This window comes from Lissotriton helveticus, chromosome 1_1 (genome assembly GCF_964261635.1).
Source record: "Lissotriton helveticus chromosome 1_1, aLisHel1.1, whole genome shotgun sequence".
Taxonomy (NCBI): domain Eukaryota; kingdom Metazoa; phylum Chordata; class Amphibia; order Caudata; family Salamandridae; genus Lissotriton; species Lissotriton helveticus.
The window spans coordinates 824942960-824958078 of record NC_136057.1 but is presented as its reverse complement, the minus strand read 5'-3'; positions in this window follow the sequence as shown (position 1 = coordinate 824958078).

Sequence of the window (15119 nt, the reverse complement as noted above, 5' to 3'; positions counted from 1 at the left end):
TTGAACGATACTCCTTAAGGGTCAAGACGCTATTACTGTACTAGGGCTCTGAGGAAGTCAATGGTTATTAATAATCACGACAAAACACGTGTTGGCTACTTCAACAGATGATACTTTCATTTGTCCATCTGCCAAAAATTAATAAAAACAAGGAGTAAAATATTACTTATTGTGGAAGACTACTGTATTGAACTTGAACCTTTCATGTAATTTATCAATGCTTAGGAAAAAATTAAGGGATATATTCCGATGTCTGTCGGAAAGAGCTCCAAATTGGAATCGGGTTTGCCGAATCTGATCCGGAGCCCTTGTTTCCGACCAACTCGTTCCAAGTTCAAAATGACCAAGTACGATGCCTGGAAACCCTTCGGGCTGACCGAATTGGTTTTGAAGACTTTTGGACAGGTGGAGCGTTTCCTGTGCCAATTCATACAGCTCTATGGACTTCCATACGAGTGAGCACGATGACCGATTCGGAAAGCCTTTCCGAATCGGTTTGCCTGGAACTAAATGGCTGCCAGAATCAGTCTTTGGGGGCCTTCTGAATCTGGCCTGTGGGGGTAACCATGGGTCCCTCTTTTCAAAACTTACACAGTGTGGCAGGCACCATGGGGTGCCTGCCAAAGGGTGCAAGGTTTTTCCCACCCACCCCTTTCTATAATGGGAGCCTATGTTCACGTTCGAAACACAGGCTCCCATTTTTACTCTTAAAAGTTTATGTATATGTTGAAATATTTTTATTTGAAAAAACGAATATTTAGAAAGTATTATTGTTCCAATTAATTTTTGTAATGTTTTTGCATGTATTATATGTGCATGTTTAACGTTTTATAATTATAATGCATTGTAATGGTATTCATTGTCTTGCCGTACGTTTTAATGTTTGGCAGTGTAATTCCCCTTTTTATGTATCTCTATCAACTTGCATTGAAATAGCTTGTGTTGTAAAACTATATGTTGTAATGGTAGTCACATTGTAAAATCTGCATTGTAAAAGTGTGCGTTGTAATGGTGTGCGTTGTAATGTCATATATTCTCCCATATTTAGTTGTCAATTGGGTATTGCAGCTTACCTATGACTTGTGGGGGTGCCGCAGCATCAGGGTGTTCATTTAATAAAGTATCTTGGGCAGTAAGGTTCTCTTAATTGCTGTGAGCCTTCCAAGCCAAGATAGGGTGCTTCCCTTCCCGTATTGTAAATCTGATTGTGCAGTGGGGAGAAGTGTAGTGTAATTGCACTCTGCCATATGCGCTGGTGTGGAATATATTTGTAGGCCTATGTATGTGACCCCATCGGTAGCCCACAGAAAGGGGTAGAGGCTCTCAAGCTGGAGCTGGTCTGCTTGTGGGATGGTAAGATTAAAAGCTTGTGTTTTCTAGAGATTTACAAAAAAGCTCGAGGCTCTTAAAATGCTTTGAATTTCTGATTCAGTAGGGGAAGGGAGGTGGAGGGTTGCTTGACAGCTAACATAACATCGTCCATGTAAAAGGCGAGTTTATGTTCCATGCCCCCCATTGTGATGCCTGTTATGTGTGGATGTCTGCGCACTCATTTGGTGAATGGCTAAATTTAGAGGACAAACAGTAGTGGCGACAAGGAGCATCCCCTTTGAGTGTCGTGGGCTACATTAAAGGGGTGACTCTGACCATGCCCATGGGGTTAGTGTAACTGCACCATATCAAATATCAGAATCGGTCAGCTAGACCAGCCCTGGCCAGCACCAGCTGAAAGTGTGGCCAGTGCATGCTATCAAATGCCTGTTCTGCACCGACTGAAAGCAGAAGCACTGGGGCGCAAGTGCGTTGGGTTTCATCTAGAAGGTGGCAGAGGTGTTTAGTATTGTTGCTGCAACTCCTTTCAGGACTTAACCCAGCTTGGTTTGGATCAATCAGGCCCTGCATATAGGGAGTAAGGCAGCCTGCCAGTATATAGGTGAAGATCTAAGCATCAACATTTAGGGCCAGATTTCGATCTTGTTAGAAAGGCCATCCCAGAGTCGTCCGTAGTCAGATCTTCCAACCAACTCATACTGGGATCCGGTTCCTACAAACGGTGAAGTACGATGCTAAAAATCCTTTACTTACTGAACGACTCAGTCACTCCGAATCCGTCTTGATTTTCCCAATGAGAAGCCACTGGATACGCAGAATGGAGTTGTTCGGAGGCATTTTCCGAGTCCGATTCCGAAAGCCCAAGTACGATGCGTATTTCCTGTACCCCGAATCAGTCGCTACAGCCAACACCTCAGAGCATTCGGAAGGGCAGTATTTTAGCTCTGAATTGCGCTACAACACAAATACTGCGAATGAAACTGTGCAGCCATGAATTCCATTGTGCATGTCATCCCTATACTCTACCTCTTTCAGCACTACTACAACCACAACCGACGCGGTAATCGCAGAAGGTGAGTCAGACACCAACCCATACAGAATAACCCCGTGAAAGACAACAGCGGAGAAAGCAGGTGCAAATCTCCAGTTAATTTGGGGAATACTGGAGCTGAAACACACACAAGAAATAATCCATCAGGACTGACTGACTCTTTTACACTTATATGCCACTATTTACTGAACGTTTTGTCTTAATATATGCTATTACTCTTGTAGAAATTTTATGGATACTGTCGCCTGTATAAGTTATGTACCTACCTCATAATAATGTGAAAACTACGTTGACAATGTAAGAATATAACTACCTCATGCAATGTGAAGCGCTCTGATACCCAAGGGTCTTGTCCGCGCTATACAAAACTCTTAATAAATAAATAAATAAATACTTGCAGCATTGTAGAGGCAAGGGGGATAATACTCCCAGCAATGCAGAATTAAATGTGGGGTTAGGGAGCAATACCCCCATCAATGCTTAGGGAAAATCTGGATTGTATGGCAAATTTACCCAGCAATGCTGAGTCAATCTTGAATTTAGTTGGCAAAACACCCAGCAGTGCGCTTTGGGGGTGTAAAGCACCCCAGCAATGTAGATTCATATATGGGGTTTGGGGGCAAATCACCGGGTAATGTAGATGCTAATCAGTGGTTTGGGAGGCAAAATCCCCAGTAGTGTAGATGAAAATCTGGGGTTTGGGGTGGAAAAACACCCAGTAATGTAGATGCTAATCTGTGGCTTGGGGGCAAAAGGCCCAGTAATGTAGATGATAATATGAGGATTGGAGGGCAATACCCTCAGTAGTGTAGCTGAAAATCTGGGTTTTGGGGATCAAAACACCCTGTAATGTAGATGTTAATCAATGGTTTTGGGGCCGAAGCCTCAGTAATGTAGATGAAAATATGGGGTTTGGGAGGCAAAACGCCCAGTAGTGTAAATGAAAATTTGGGGTTTGGGGGGCAAAACACCCAGTCATGTAGATGCTAATCTGTGGTTTGTGGGCAAAAGCTCCAGTAATATAGATGACAATTTTGGGTTTGGGGGAAAATACCCTCAGCAATGTGTACAGGAATAATGTAACTGATGCACATGCAAAGTGCCTCAATACCCACAGGTGGAATACATGCTGTGGGAATTTCTAAATAAACAAATACAAAAGGAATTATCCATTAAATGCATTCCCATACTGTTGGAACCGTTAACATTCAAATAAAGCCCCATCATCTACTAAATGGTCCCATAAAAATCTGTGAAATACCAGGGGCTGATGCACAAGCAAGAAAGACCAGCCACCTACAGCAGATCAAGGACTGTATGTTTATTTGGAGAAGCTGACTCAGCCTGGGCTAACACCCACAGCGGGGGGCCGAAGACCATAGAGTCCTTTGTGTGTTGAGTCCAATGAGAAAGTGTTAAGTATACCCTTGGATAGGACACACTGGCAGTTTGGCATTGGTTGATGGGCTGGTGTACCAGGTTTACCTGTGGGCCACATTTTTGGCGCCCTCATGAACTACACTAAGGGGCAGATTTACAAGCTCCTTGCGGCACATTTACACAGCCATTGCATCACTTTCAGGTCATGGCAGGTGCATGGAGTTTGTGTTGTATGTAGGGGTCTTGCAGGGAGGCAAGTCACATCTGGACAGTATGACCTATGCACCACACCCTTGATCAGCAGCAGTGTGCCTTTTTAAAAAAAAAAAACACTTGACAGGTAAAGGCACATGGGGGACAATCAAAGAGATGATCACAGATTGAGTGCCAATTACTTTCAGAGGTCCTGAGCATCATTGTGATGACAATTATTACATTGGTCCATAGCTTGTCATGTTTGTACAATGAAGGAACATCATTCTCAGGTAGGTATACTTAGCACGCTAAATGTTATGTTATGTTATGTTATGATGGTTTGTAGAGCGCACGGCTGCCCCAGCAAAGGGCCGTCGCAGCGCTGAAAACAGAAAACTGCACAGCTTGTAGCAAAAAACACAGCTTATAATGGAGGGAAGAGGAATGTTTTCACAGCTTTAAGAAAAGGCAGATAGGTCATTATACTGTGGATGGAAATGGGGAGCGCATCCCAAAATTTGAGGCCAGTACACAGAAGGAGCACCCTCCAGCACAGACCATCCTCACCCTGGGGACAGCCACAATATTCTAATCCATAGAACGAAGTTGACGGGAGGGAATGAAAAAAGTATGCAGATTGGCTAGAATACATGGAGATGAAAAATTAAGAATTTTGAAAGTAATGCAGAGGGCCTTAAACTCTAGATGCTTGGCCACAGGCAGCCACTGGAGGCAAGGAATGGCATTAGAAGTAGTACACCTCCTCGGCAGGCCAAGGAGAGCTAGAGACGTTGCATTCTGGGCCCTCTGTAGTCTGACAATTTTAGACTAGTAAGCCCCCAAATAAAGGGAGAGGGCATAGTCCAGTCGTGTCAGAATCAAGGCCTGGATGATAACCTGCCTGATTGGGGGATCAAGAAACCCAACAGAGGTTTGAGCCCCGCAGTAGCCCAAAACAAGTCCCTGCTACCTTCTTGGTTTGGGTTCGAAAGCTGAGGGCAGTATCAATCCACCTGTTTAGGGGTAGGTGCCGGCCTCAGGGTGTCAGGCCACCAGTGCTCACTCCACAGATCTGAGTCTCACCCCCAGCAGTACCTCAGACTTGCTGGCGTTGAGCTGGAGACAGTTGGCAGTCATCCACTCTGCACCAGCCTCAAGATGGCTCCAGAACTCACGTGCGTCCCGACTAATGTCGTCGGAGAGTATGACTACCAACTCAGTATCATCTGCATACAATACTACTGTGAGCCCTCTGTTCTTAGCCACTGTCGCCAGTGGTTGAACATACAGGTTGGTGGCATAAACTCTGGCAACAAAGGAAGAGGCGTCTACATGGAAGGCTACCTGGAAGGTCCTCTTGCAAAGAAAGGAGGAAAATCAATCTAGGGCATAGCCCGCTATGCCCCCCTCCTCCAAACACCTCAACAGGATCTGGTGGAGGACTCTGTTGAATGCGGCACTGAGATCAAGCAGATTCACTGCCGCGGTACAAACTCATCCAAGGCCCATCTCAGATGTTGGGTGACAGCAAGAAGAGCAGATTCCGTGCTGTGACTGAGACAAAAAAAATTCTGAGAGGGGTCTAGTATGTTATTCTCTTCCAGATACCCGTCAAGATGGTGTTGACATAGACCCCAGAGATTTTAGAGATCCAGTGCAGGAGGGATATGGGGCGGAAACTTTCAGGTTTGGCCACATCAATGTTAGGTTTTTTTTGCAGGGGGACCACCATAGCATGTTTCCAAGTGCTCGGGACAACAGCCATAGAGAGAGATAAGTTAATCACATGACACAATTGAGAAATGAGCACAGGCAAGATTTTCATTGCATAAGCCGGTTTAAGAGGATCAGACGGGGAACCAGACTTGACTTTTCTGCATAGTGCGAAAAATATATCTTGGGAGATGGCAGGGAAAGTAGTCAGAGTGCGTGAAGTAGGAGGACGAGACATGAACAGAACCTGACACAACCTGAAGGAAGGATTTATAGATCTTCTCCACCTTCTCAACAAAGAAGGAGGCTAGAGCGTCACATTGCTTATCTGATGAAATAAGTGTAGCAGTCAGGGCTGACAATGATTTCAGCTCTTTCAGTATCGAAAAGATACTTTTAGATGGATTCCCACTGCTCTTGATCTCCTCCGCATAGTAAGTAGCCTATTCCAACTGAATAGACCTATGATATTGCTTAATCGCTATGTTATAGGGCTTCTTCAGGTTTGGGCCATAGTTCCTTCTCCATGCTCTCTCCAGCCTTTTACACTCTTTGCGCATGGAAGTGAGCTTAACATTGTACCATGGACTAGATTTGGCACTGCGGCTTTTAGACCATTTTACTGGAATCAGAGAGTTGAGGGGGCCAAAGATCCAGTCTGACAATGATTTATCAGCAGAATCTGGATAGGCTAGAAGACTGAGCATGGATGAGGAAAGAAGATCTTGGAATTGCGCGATATTAAGTTCATGCCAAGGGCGCCTAAGTATGCGCTTCTGAGCCCAGTGTTATGCATCCTGCTAGTAAATTTGGAAACACTGTGGGTAATCTTAGTTCTTGTTGAGGTATTTGTACTGGATGGGAAGGTGTATGTTGTACAGGGCCTGGTGTGAGGTGTAGCCTTTCCAAATACTCTTCTTCCTACCCAGCACAGCTAACTCTTCTGAGAACTGTCAGTGAAAGGAAATGTACTAGCAATGAGGCTGACACTGGTGCATACTGTTAAACTTGCAGGGAACTCCCACAAAGCCTTATGCACATAACACCATGCAACAGTGTCAGCCATCATACGGGTGCACTTCTATTCACTGTCAGGTAGCCATAGGCCCAGATGAACTGGTTGATTTGGGTGTGGATAGAAGTGTTGGCTATACCTACAACTCCCATCAGGCCCTGTCCTCATCACACATTCCCAGACAGCACATACAGACCAACAGGAACTATGGTTTCCTGAATGTGAGTGGCAAGTGTACTGTCAAGATGTCTGTCACTGGGGCCTGTGGTCAGAGTTGACCTCAATTCCCATTATGGTATTGTGCTCCAAACACCATTCCCCAGTATCATCCATATTGTCAGTTCATTTCCACTTAGTGTCAGGTAAGCAGAGTTACATGTGTGCTGTTTGTGGTGGGTGTTAATAGTGTGTATGGTACAGGGCCTGCTGGGAGATGTAGTCAGCGCTAGCACTCCTCCTCCCAACCAGCCCAAATAGGCCACCATGAAGCATGCTTACCTGCCAGTGAGTAGAACTTTACATTCAAAATGTCTGACACTCGTGCTTGTTGTTTGACTTGACGGCAACACCCATCTCGGCTACCATGCAGCAGTGTCAGCCATCTTGGCATCACAATGCCACTCACTGCAGGGAAGCAGAGTCTCAGCTAAGCTATTTGGGATGTGTAGGAAGGTGTGTGTAGGACAGAGCCTGATGGTGAATGCAGTCAGGACAAACACTTCTATCCCCACCCAGTAAAAATGGATCTTCAGTGCCTATGGCTACCTGATAGTGAATGGAACTGTACTAGCAAGATGGCTGACACTGTTGCATGGTGTTTTGTGCACAAGGGCTTGATGGGAGTTAGCTTCAAGTTGAACATCAGGTTCCTGTGTCAACCACCTTGCCAGTACACTTCTCCTGACTGTGAGGTAAGCATAGGCCCAGAGGAGTTACCAGGACTGGATGGGGGATGAGCATTTGCAATGGCTACAACTCCCATCAGGCCATGTCCCCCACACACCTTCCCACCCAGCACCAAAAGCCTACCTGTAACTCGGCTTCTCTGACAGTGAGTGGAAATATACATGCAAGAGGCCTAACACTGATGACTGGTGCCTATTTGTCCAAAACTCTCAGCAGGGCCTAGCGGTCCAGAACCCCAGTCCCCAGTGTCAGAAATGTTGTCAGTACATTTTGATTCCCTATCAGGTAAGCACCGTTCCTGGTGTGCTTGTTGGTCTGTGTGGGAAGAGGAGTATTTGCCCTGACTTCAACTCCCATCAATTGTCTGTCCTCCACACACCTTCACAGCCAGCCCAAACAGCACACCCGGGACCATGCTGTCCCTGAGAGTGAGTGGAAAAGTACTGGCAAGATGGCTGACACCAGGGCCTGGTATTTGCTTTGCCCACAACTCCCATCAAGGCCTTGTATTCCTGACACCAGTCCCCAGTGTCAGCCATATCCTCAGTACTTTTCCACTCACTATCAGGTAAGTATATTTCCTGGTGTGCTTGTTGGACTGTATTGGAGGAATATTTGCATAGACTTCAACTCCCATCATGCCCTGCCCTCCACACACCTTCCCAGCCTGACCAAACCGCACACCTGGGACCATGCTGTCCACGAGAGTGAGTGGAAAAGTACTGGCAGGATGGCTTACACTGGAGACTGGTGTGAGGAGCACAAGGCCTTCATGGGAGTTGGGGTCAAAACAAACAGCAGGCACCAGTGTCAGATATCTTGAATGTACGCTTTACTTGATGTCAGGACATTATTCTTCCTGATGGCCTAGTTGGTCTGCCTGGGAGGAGGAGTGTCTGCACTGACTACATCTCCCATCAGGTCTGTCCTACACACACCTTCCCACCTAGCTGAAACAGCACACCTGGGACCATGCTGTCCCTGATGGTGAGTGGAAATGTACTGGCAAGATGGCTGACACTGGAGCCTGGTGTTTGCTTTGCCCACAACTCCCATCAAGGTCTTGTGGTCCTGACACCAATATCCAGTGTCAGCTATCGTGCCACTACTTTTCCATTCCGTCTCAGGGCATGTTCCAGGCATGCTGTTTGAGCTGGGTGGCATGATGTATGGAGTACAGGGCATGATGGGAGTTGAAGTCAGTGCAAATCCTCCTCCTCCCACAAAGCCCAACAACCACAACAGGAACTGTGCTTTTCTCACAGTGAGTGGAAATGTACTGACAAGATGCTAGACACTGGGTCCTTGTGTTTGTAGCACATAGCCATGCTGGTATTTTGCTTCAAACTCAACACCATGTAGCAGGGAGAGTTATCTTGCATGTACACTTCCCCACACTGTCCAGTAGCCATAGACCCAGATGAGCTATTTGGGATGGGTGTGAGGAGGAGTGTTAGCTGTGACTACAGCTCCCATCAGGCATGTACCCGACACCCACCTTCCCATCCATCCCAAACAGCCTACCTGTGACTCAGCTTTCCTGAGAGTGTGTGCAACTATGCTGGCAAGAAGGCTGATGCTGGTGACTGCTGTTTGGAGCAGAAAGCCTTGCTATGAGTTTGTAAGTAGTATGTACATGGTTTTAATTTGATAACTTTTAATTTTCATTGCAGATATGTTGTTAATGAAAATGGCATACACATCACCTGCTCTTTTACTCTAGTTTTTTGTATCACTGTATCCTTGACGGTGATGTCTATTGATGATGTGTAAATGGTAACAATATTGGAATGTGCAGTAAGTACTCACCAGACTCCTGGTATTCCATAGACACCCTCTGGCGGAAGGATGTCATGCAACTTCTCCTCCCAGGAAGTGTAGTTCACTGGTGGTGCAGGAGGACAACCGCCAGCCTGTTGGATCTGGGAGCACTCGCTGGCCATCAGTTTCTTGATCCTCTTCCTCACATCATAGTACCTGTTCCTTATATCATCAATTGTGCACAGGCAAGGTGCTTGAGCGTTCACTTTGTTGACTATCCTGTCCCACACTTATTTCTGTGGGACAGGGCGGTCTGTTGGACTTGGCTCCCAAATAACTTTGGCTCTACTCTGAGTATTTGATCTTCAAGTACTTCCAACTCCTTTTCTGTGAACATTTGCTGCTTCGTTGAGGCCATGTTAGGGGTGAGTGTGAATGTGAGGGGGACTGTGAAGGTGTGGTTGAGTGAGAATAGGAAAAAAGTGTGTTTGTAACAATCACATAACCTGTATTTGTAAAGTGCATTTTGGCATCTTGGCGCTAAATAACATGTTTATTGTTACTCAACTCAATCATATGCATTTTGTCAACCTCTGATGGATGAAAGGCTGAGTGGACCCACCAGGATTAGAACCTGTGACCATGAGGCTGAACACAGGCCCCTGCATTGGTAGCATTAGTCCACTGAGCCACCAGTACTGGCAGTACAATTTGTGAGGTGGGTTAAGTGTGAGTGTGTGAAGCAGAGAGCAGGGAATGTGGATATACTTCTGATACCTAACAGCAGTTCTGTTGGAGCAAAGGATCATGGTCATGTGTTTGGTCCTTTATATACATGGATTGGTGGGTGTGGCTAATTACTTGAATTATTTTTTTGCATTGCTAATGCTTTTTTATACTGTTTTTGACATTTTCCACTTGGCATTTCTAAATCAAACAGACACAGTTTGGTAACCGCGTTGGATGCATCATCATCTGTTCGGGGGGTTAACCGAGTCTGATTCCTAACAGGAAAACCAATTTTCCTTGTTCCCGTATGAGTCAGTCGCATCGGGTTTCTTTCCGGATGAATTAGTGGGACGGATTGCCTTCTGAATGACTGAGTGGGATTTAACTTACATTGCATCCTGTTCCGTCATTCGACCAGCTCGATGTTGGGTCGTTAGGAAAGCATTCCGGAACCGATTCAGTAGGAATGCTTTCCTAAGGAGATCGTAATTGGCCCCTTAGTAGTGATATGGGGTGGTAGGAAGAGCAAAATGATGGTAACCACTCTCATAGTTTTTCTGAGGGTGCTGGAGGCACGGATGAGTTAAAAAGGTGAGCCAGAAATGAGAATAGGGAGTTGGAAATACTTAAGTCAGAGGTATAACTGTCTTGCCCAGGCACTTTACCATACTTCATGCTGGTTATGACTGTGAGCACCTTGTTGGTTTCTATATCCTTGTCTAATTGTAAAGCATTATTGATGGGGATGTGGTCAATGGGGACCTGTGCTAATTAGGTTTCAGAATCCCCCAGCTCAAGTGTCTCCATTGCATATAGGGTAGAGTAGAAGTGTTTGAATTCTCTCACAATTTGCACATCTTGGTATACCCTGCCACCCTGGGATTCCTCGGTCTCTGTTACTGTTTGCTTGAGTACTTGAGTGCATAGCCTATGTGCCAAAAGGTCCCCTGCTTTATTGCCCCAGCATAATAATTTTGTTTAGTTTGAAGGAGAGGATATACCGCTTAATCCAGGGCCTTAAGTTGTTTGCTGGATGTGGTAAGTTCTTGCCCTATTTTGTGGGAACAAGATTGTGTATGGGCCTCCTCTAATTCCTTCACCTGCCCCTCCAAGCAAGACCACTTATACTTTCTACCTCTATTAAACCGTTCCACGATAGCTATACAGCTGTGCCATACCACTGTGTTTAGTGTGTCCCACAGTAAGCCAATGGGGGTCTCAGGTGTGTCATTGGTGCTGAGAAAGGCACACAAGGGTTCATCGGATATGGTGGAATTGTGTGTTAACAGCTGATGATTGAGGCACCAGGAGCATTGCAGAATAGTGTCAGCGATGTGTAGTGTGATGGAGATGGGGAAATGGTCAGAAAGAGACAATAGGTGGCTGCTGTGAAGCATGGGGAGATAAAAAAATAATTAAATTCTAGCACATGTTCGTTGGGCTGCCGAAAATAATGCATAATCGTTTATTGCTGGGTGTCACAATTGCCACACGTCTACCAGCCCCATGACCCCAGCCCCTGGAGGCCCGTCTGTGTGAGCACCCCAGTCTGACCCATCCTCTCGACCGATCTATCCGAGACCATGACTAGAGCCAAAATAAAGTCTCCCCTACAAGAGTGTCTCCCCCTTCTAGTATCTAGAAGGAAGGATTCCTGGTGGTTGTTTGGGGCACATACATTAGCAAGTGGTAATGTGTATTACTTTTCAAGATGCACAAGGCGAGCGGCTTATCCAGGGTAGGGGTATCCAGGCACTCTCCATGGTCACTGAGAGATTAATTGATTTGCCCAGAATAAAAGGATGTTGGGCCCACTCCGAGACATGAACCCGGATCCCCAGCTCCTGAGTTGGCCGCTCTGGCCACTCTACCACATCTTTCACCCATGTCGTATCCTCTCCCCTTTTGCTTGTGTTTGGGTAACCCTCACCTGGAAATGCATGGTTAACAGTATTACCATTCCAGCCTTTTTTCCTGGACTAGGGGAGAAATATTGATGATCAAACCAGCGGGACCGCATGCATTTCTAGTCCTCTTTGAGTAGATTCTTTTTTCAATAAGGCAAATCACACATCTAGAATCTCCAAGCAGGAAGGTAAGTACCAGGTGCTTTACTAGAGTGTTAAGGCCTTGAGCATTTAACCTAAGTATTTTAACCATTTGTCAGTATCTGGAAATAATCCACACTGTCAGGGGCAGGCCAGACATTAGCGCTGTCTCTCCATCAAGCCTGTTTAACTGCCAGCACCTAGATCACAAACAGCAATATGTGAGTTGCTGAGTGTGGGGAAAGGAAGAGAAACTCAGAACAGGACAACTGATGTGTTACCCTCCTCAGAATCCAATAAACATAGTATAAGGGGTCAACGTAACCGGCAACTGATAGTATCCGATTGAACGTTGGGGTGTGAGTGGTGCTGTGCCGCAGCCTCAAAGTAGATCAAGTGTTAAGAACAAGGGTGTTAGGCTGCTGGCATCTCTTGGGTCTACCTCAGTGGTGCACCTGGCATTTTGAGAGCTGTGCAAGGTACCCAGCATACTGAGAGTGAGCAGGCCATCTTGCCTTTAGTCGTTGTCAGGGTCAGAGGCACTATCCTGGCCCTGGAGCTGGCTCAGCAGAGCTGTTCTCTCGATGCAAATCTCTGACTGTATAGGTTTACCAAGATATTTTTTGCTGAGCAGGAGGGCCATCTGGATCTGGTGGAGGAGTCTGGTTGTTTTGTGGCTTTGGCTGTGTGCTTTCCTCTCCATACCCAGCACAGAGAAAGCTTCCTACAGGGTGTGGACTGAGCAGGTCTTGTTGTTGACGATGAAGATGAGATGGAAAGGATGATCCCACTTATACCGTACCCTTTTCTCAGACATACTTGGTGGCAGGTTGGAGCGACCTGCAGTGCTGCAGTGTTACGGGGACAGCCATACCTTTGCACCCTCAAAGGCAATACCATTCCAGTCTTGCACTGTGAAGATGATTGCTTCTTGCTGGCAGTTGGTGTGCAAGTAAGTTCAAATGTCCTATCGCATGCCTGGGGTCTCGGCAAGGCAGTACCAGCATACTCAATGATTGTGATCCAGCGCTATGGCCTTTTCGGCAAGGTCAGGGCCCACGTAGTAGAACAGATGGATAACATAGACCTCCAGGTTTTTGGAGTCTGCTTGAAGAGGAATCACTTTGATCCATATGTTAGAGCACTGAGATCTATTTTCAAGATCTTACATGTGGTATTGCTTCTCTTCATTTTTGTTATGCAGTTCTAGTATTTCACACCAGTGGGCATCGAGGTCCTCTTCGGGTGAGTCACTGATCTTTTACAGGGTTTTTACTCTCTGGCCCACTCCTCTGAGCTCCCTCTTGAGGTCTTTGACATCTGCTGCTATTTCTTATTTAAGAGCAGCAATGTCATCCCTCATGGTGCTAAAGAAGTTCTCCAGAAAACCTCAGATGACTGGTGCTTCTTCCTCCTGTGAGTCTGGACTGTTAGCGGGTGGCAGAGCATTAGGTAACTAACTCACACTGTGTGTAGGATGTTGTAATTTACTTATGCTTGTTTGAGAATTTACTGTTGATGTTATGACATCTTAGAATGTTTATCTGTGAATGTGACTGGGATTCAGTTGGAGATTGCTGACCCAGAGGAGGTATCGACTGTCGATGCTGTACTAAAGATCTACAATAAATCTTCATATCCTTCTACAAATATTGGAGTATTTACCTTTTTAACACTGGCGACAAGGGCTTTGCCTGACTGGGGACATGCAACTTCAGCATCAACTCCCCTGCAACTTTGGAGAATTAAAATCTATTGGACTTGGACTTACTGGTTTTCAGATTTACAAAGTTTGGACAAGACTTAAACTTTTTGACAAGTGTAATGCTGGACTCATCTCGTTTGCTTACTATTGTAAGTAAAAAAAAATTGTCGATTACTTGACTTTATTTCTGTTCTCTATATCTTTTCTCATAGAAAATCACTAATCGTTTTTATTTTGTTGAGACTTTCCATTTCAAAATATTGCTGATGTGTCTGGGACTGTTATTTTCTTTTTCTTTTCTTTTTTTTCACTGAATGTCATCTTATTTTCCTGGATGTAGTCACACTTGCTTCATTTCTGGTGTCATTTAAACTCACGGCATTACCGACATTTGGCATCTTACCGATATTCGGCATCTTTCAAACTCACCGGAGCGTGCTGGGGCATCCGCGTCATTGCTTCGTTCCAGCTTCTTCCTCATTTGCTTCGTCACTATCCCAGTGCCTTGTGGGAAACGTGTGACGCTATCACGTTTATCACGCTGTGTGACGGCCATTTTGAGTGCTTCCTTGTTGCTTAGTGACCATCTTCCGGCATCACATTTATCGTGTGGTGGCTGAGTGAAAGGATTGTCGCTTTTATTTGCATTTCAAAGAATATTGGACAGAAATTGCTAGGATCAATTACAAACGATCATTATGTTCGTGGTGAGTTTTGTACAACCAATATATTGCATCATTATATTTTATTGCGTCTTTTTTTTATATCTGATGACATATTTTTACAATTTTTAATGAATATATAAAGAAGGGTGACAAGACTATTTTTCGTATACAAGTGAACATTATTGAGATTACTCAACAAGGCTTTGGATATAAAGAAGGGTGACAAGACTATTTTTCTTACACAAGTGAACATTATTTGGATTACAAAAAATCAATTGGGGAAGTGTAGAAGAAATGATAGAATCACCCTCCTGAACTAGACTTGTAAACAATGGAATTCTATCAATGTGTATTTTGGTCCTCGGATCAATGTAGTTTTGGATAGACACAAATTCTTTACTAGAGTTCAGAATGTAAATGAGCAAGTGAAGAGTTATGTTGGTTCTCTCAAAACTCTAGCTAGGACGTGTGAATTTGGCGACCTGTCTAATTCATTACTGAGGGATCAATTAGTGCGATGTACCAACAGCACTCATGTACAAGAAAAATTATTGTCAAAACACCCTACACTAAATGAAGCTGTTGCGATTGTCAAAGGAATGGAGAATTCTTCTTCTTG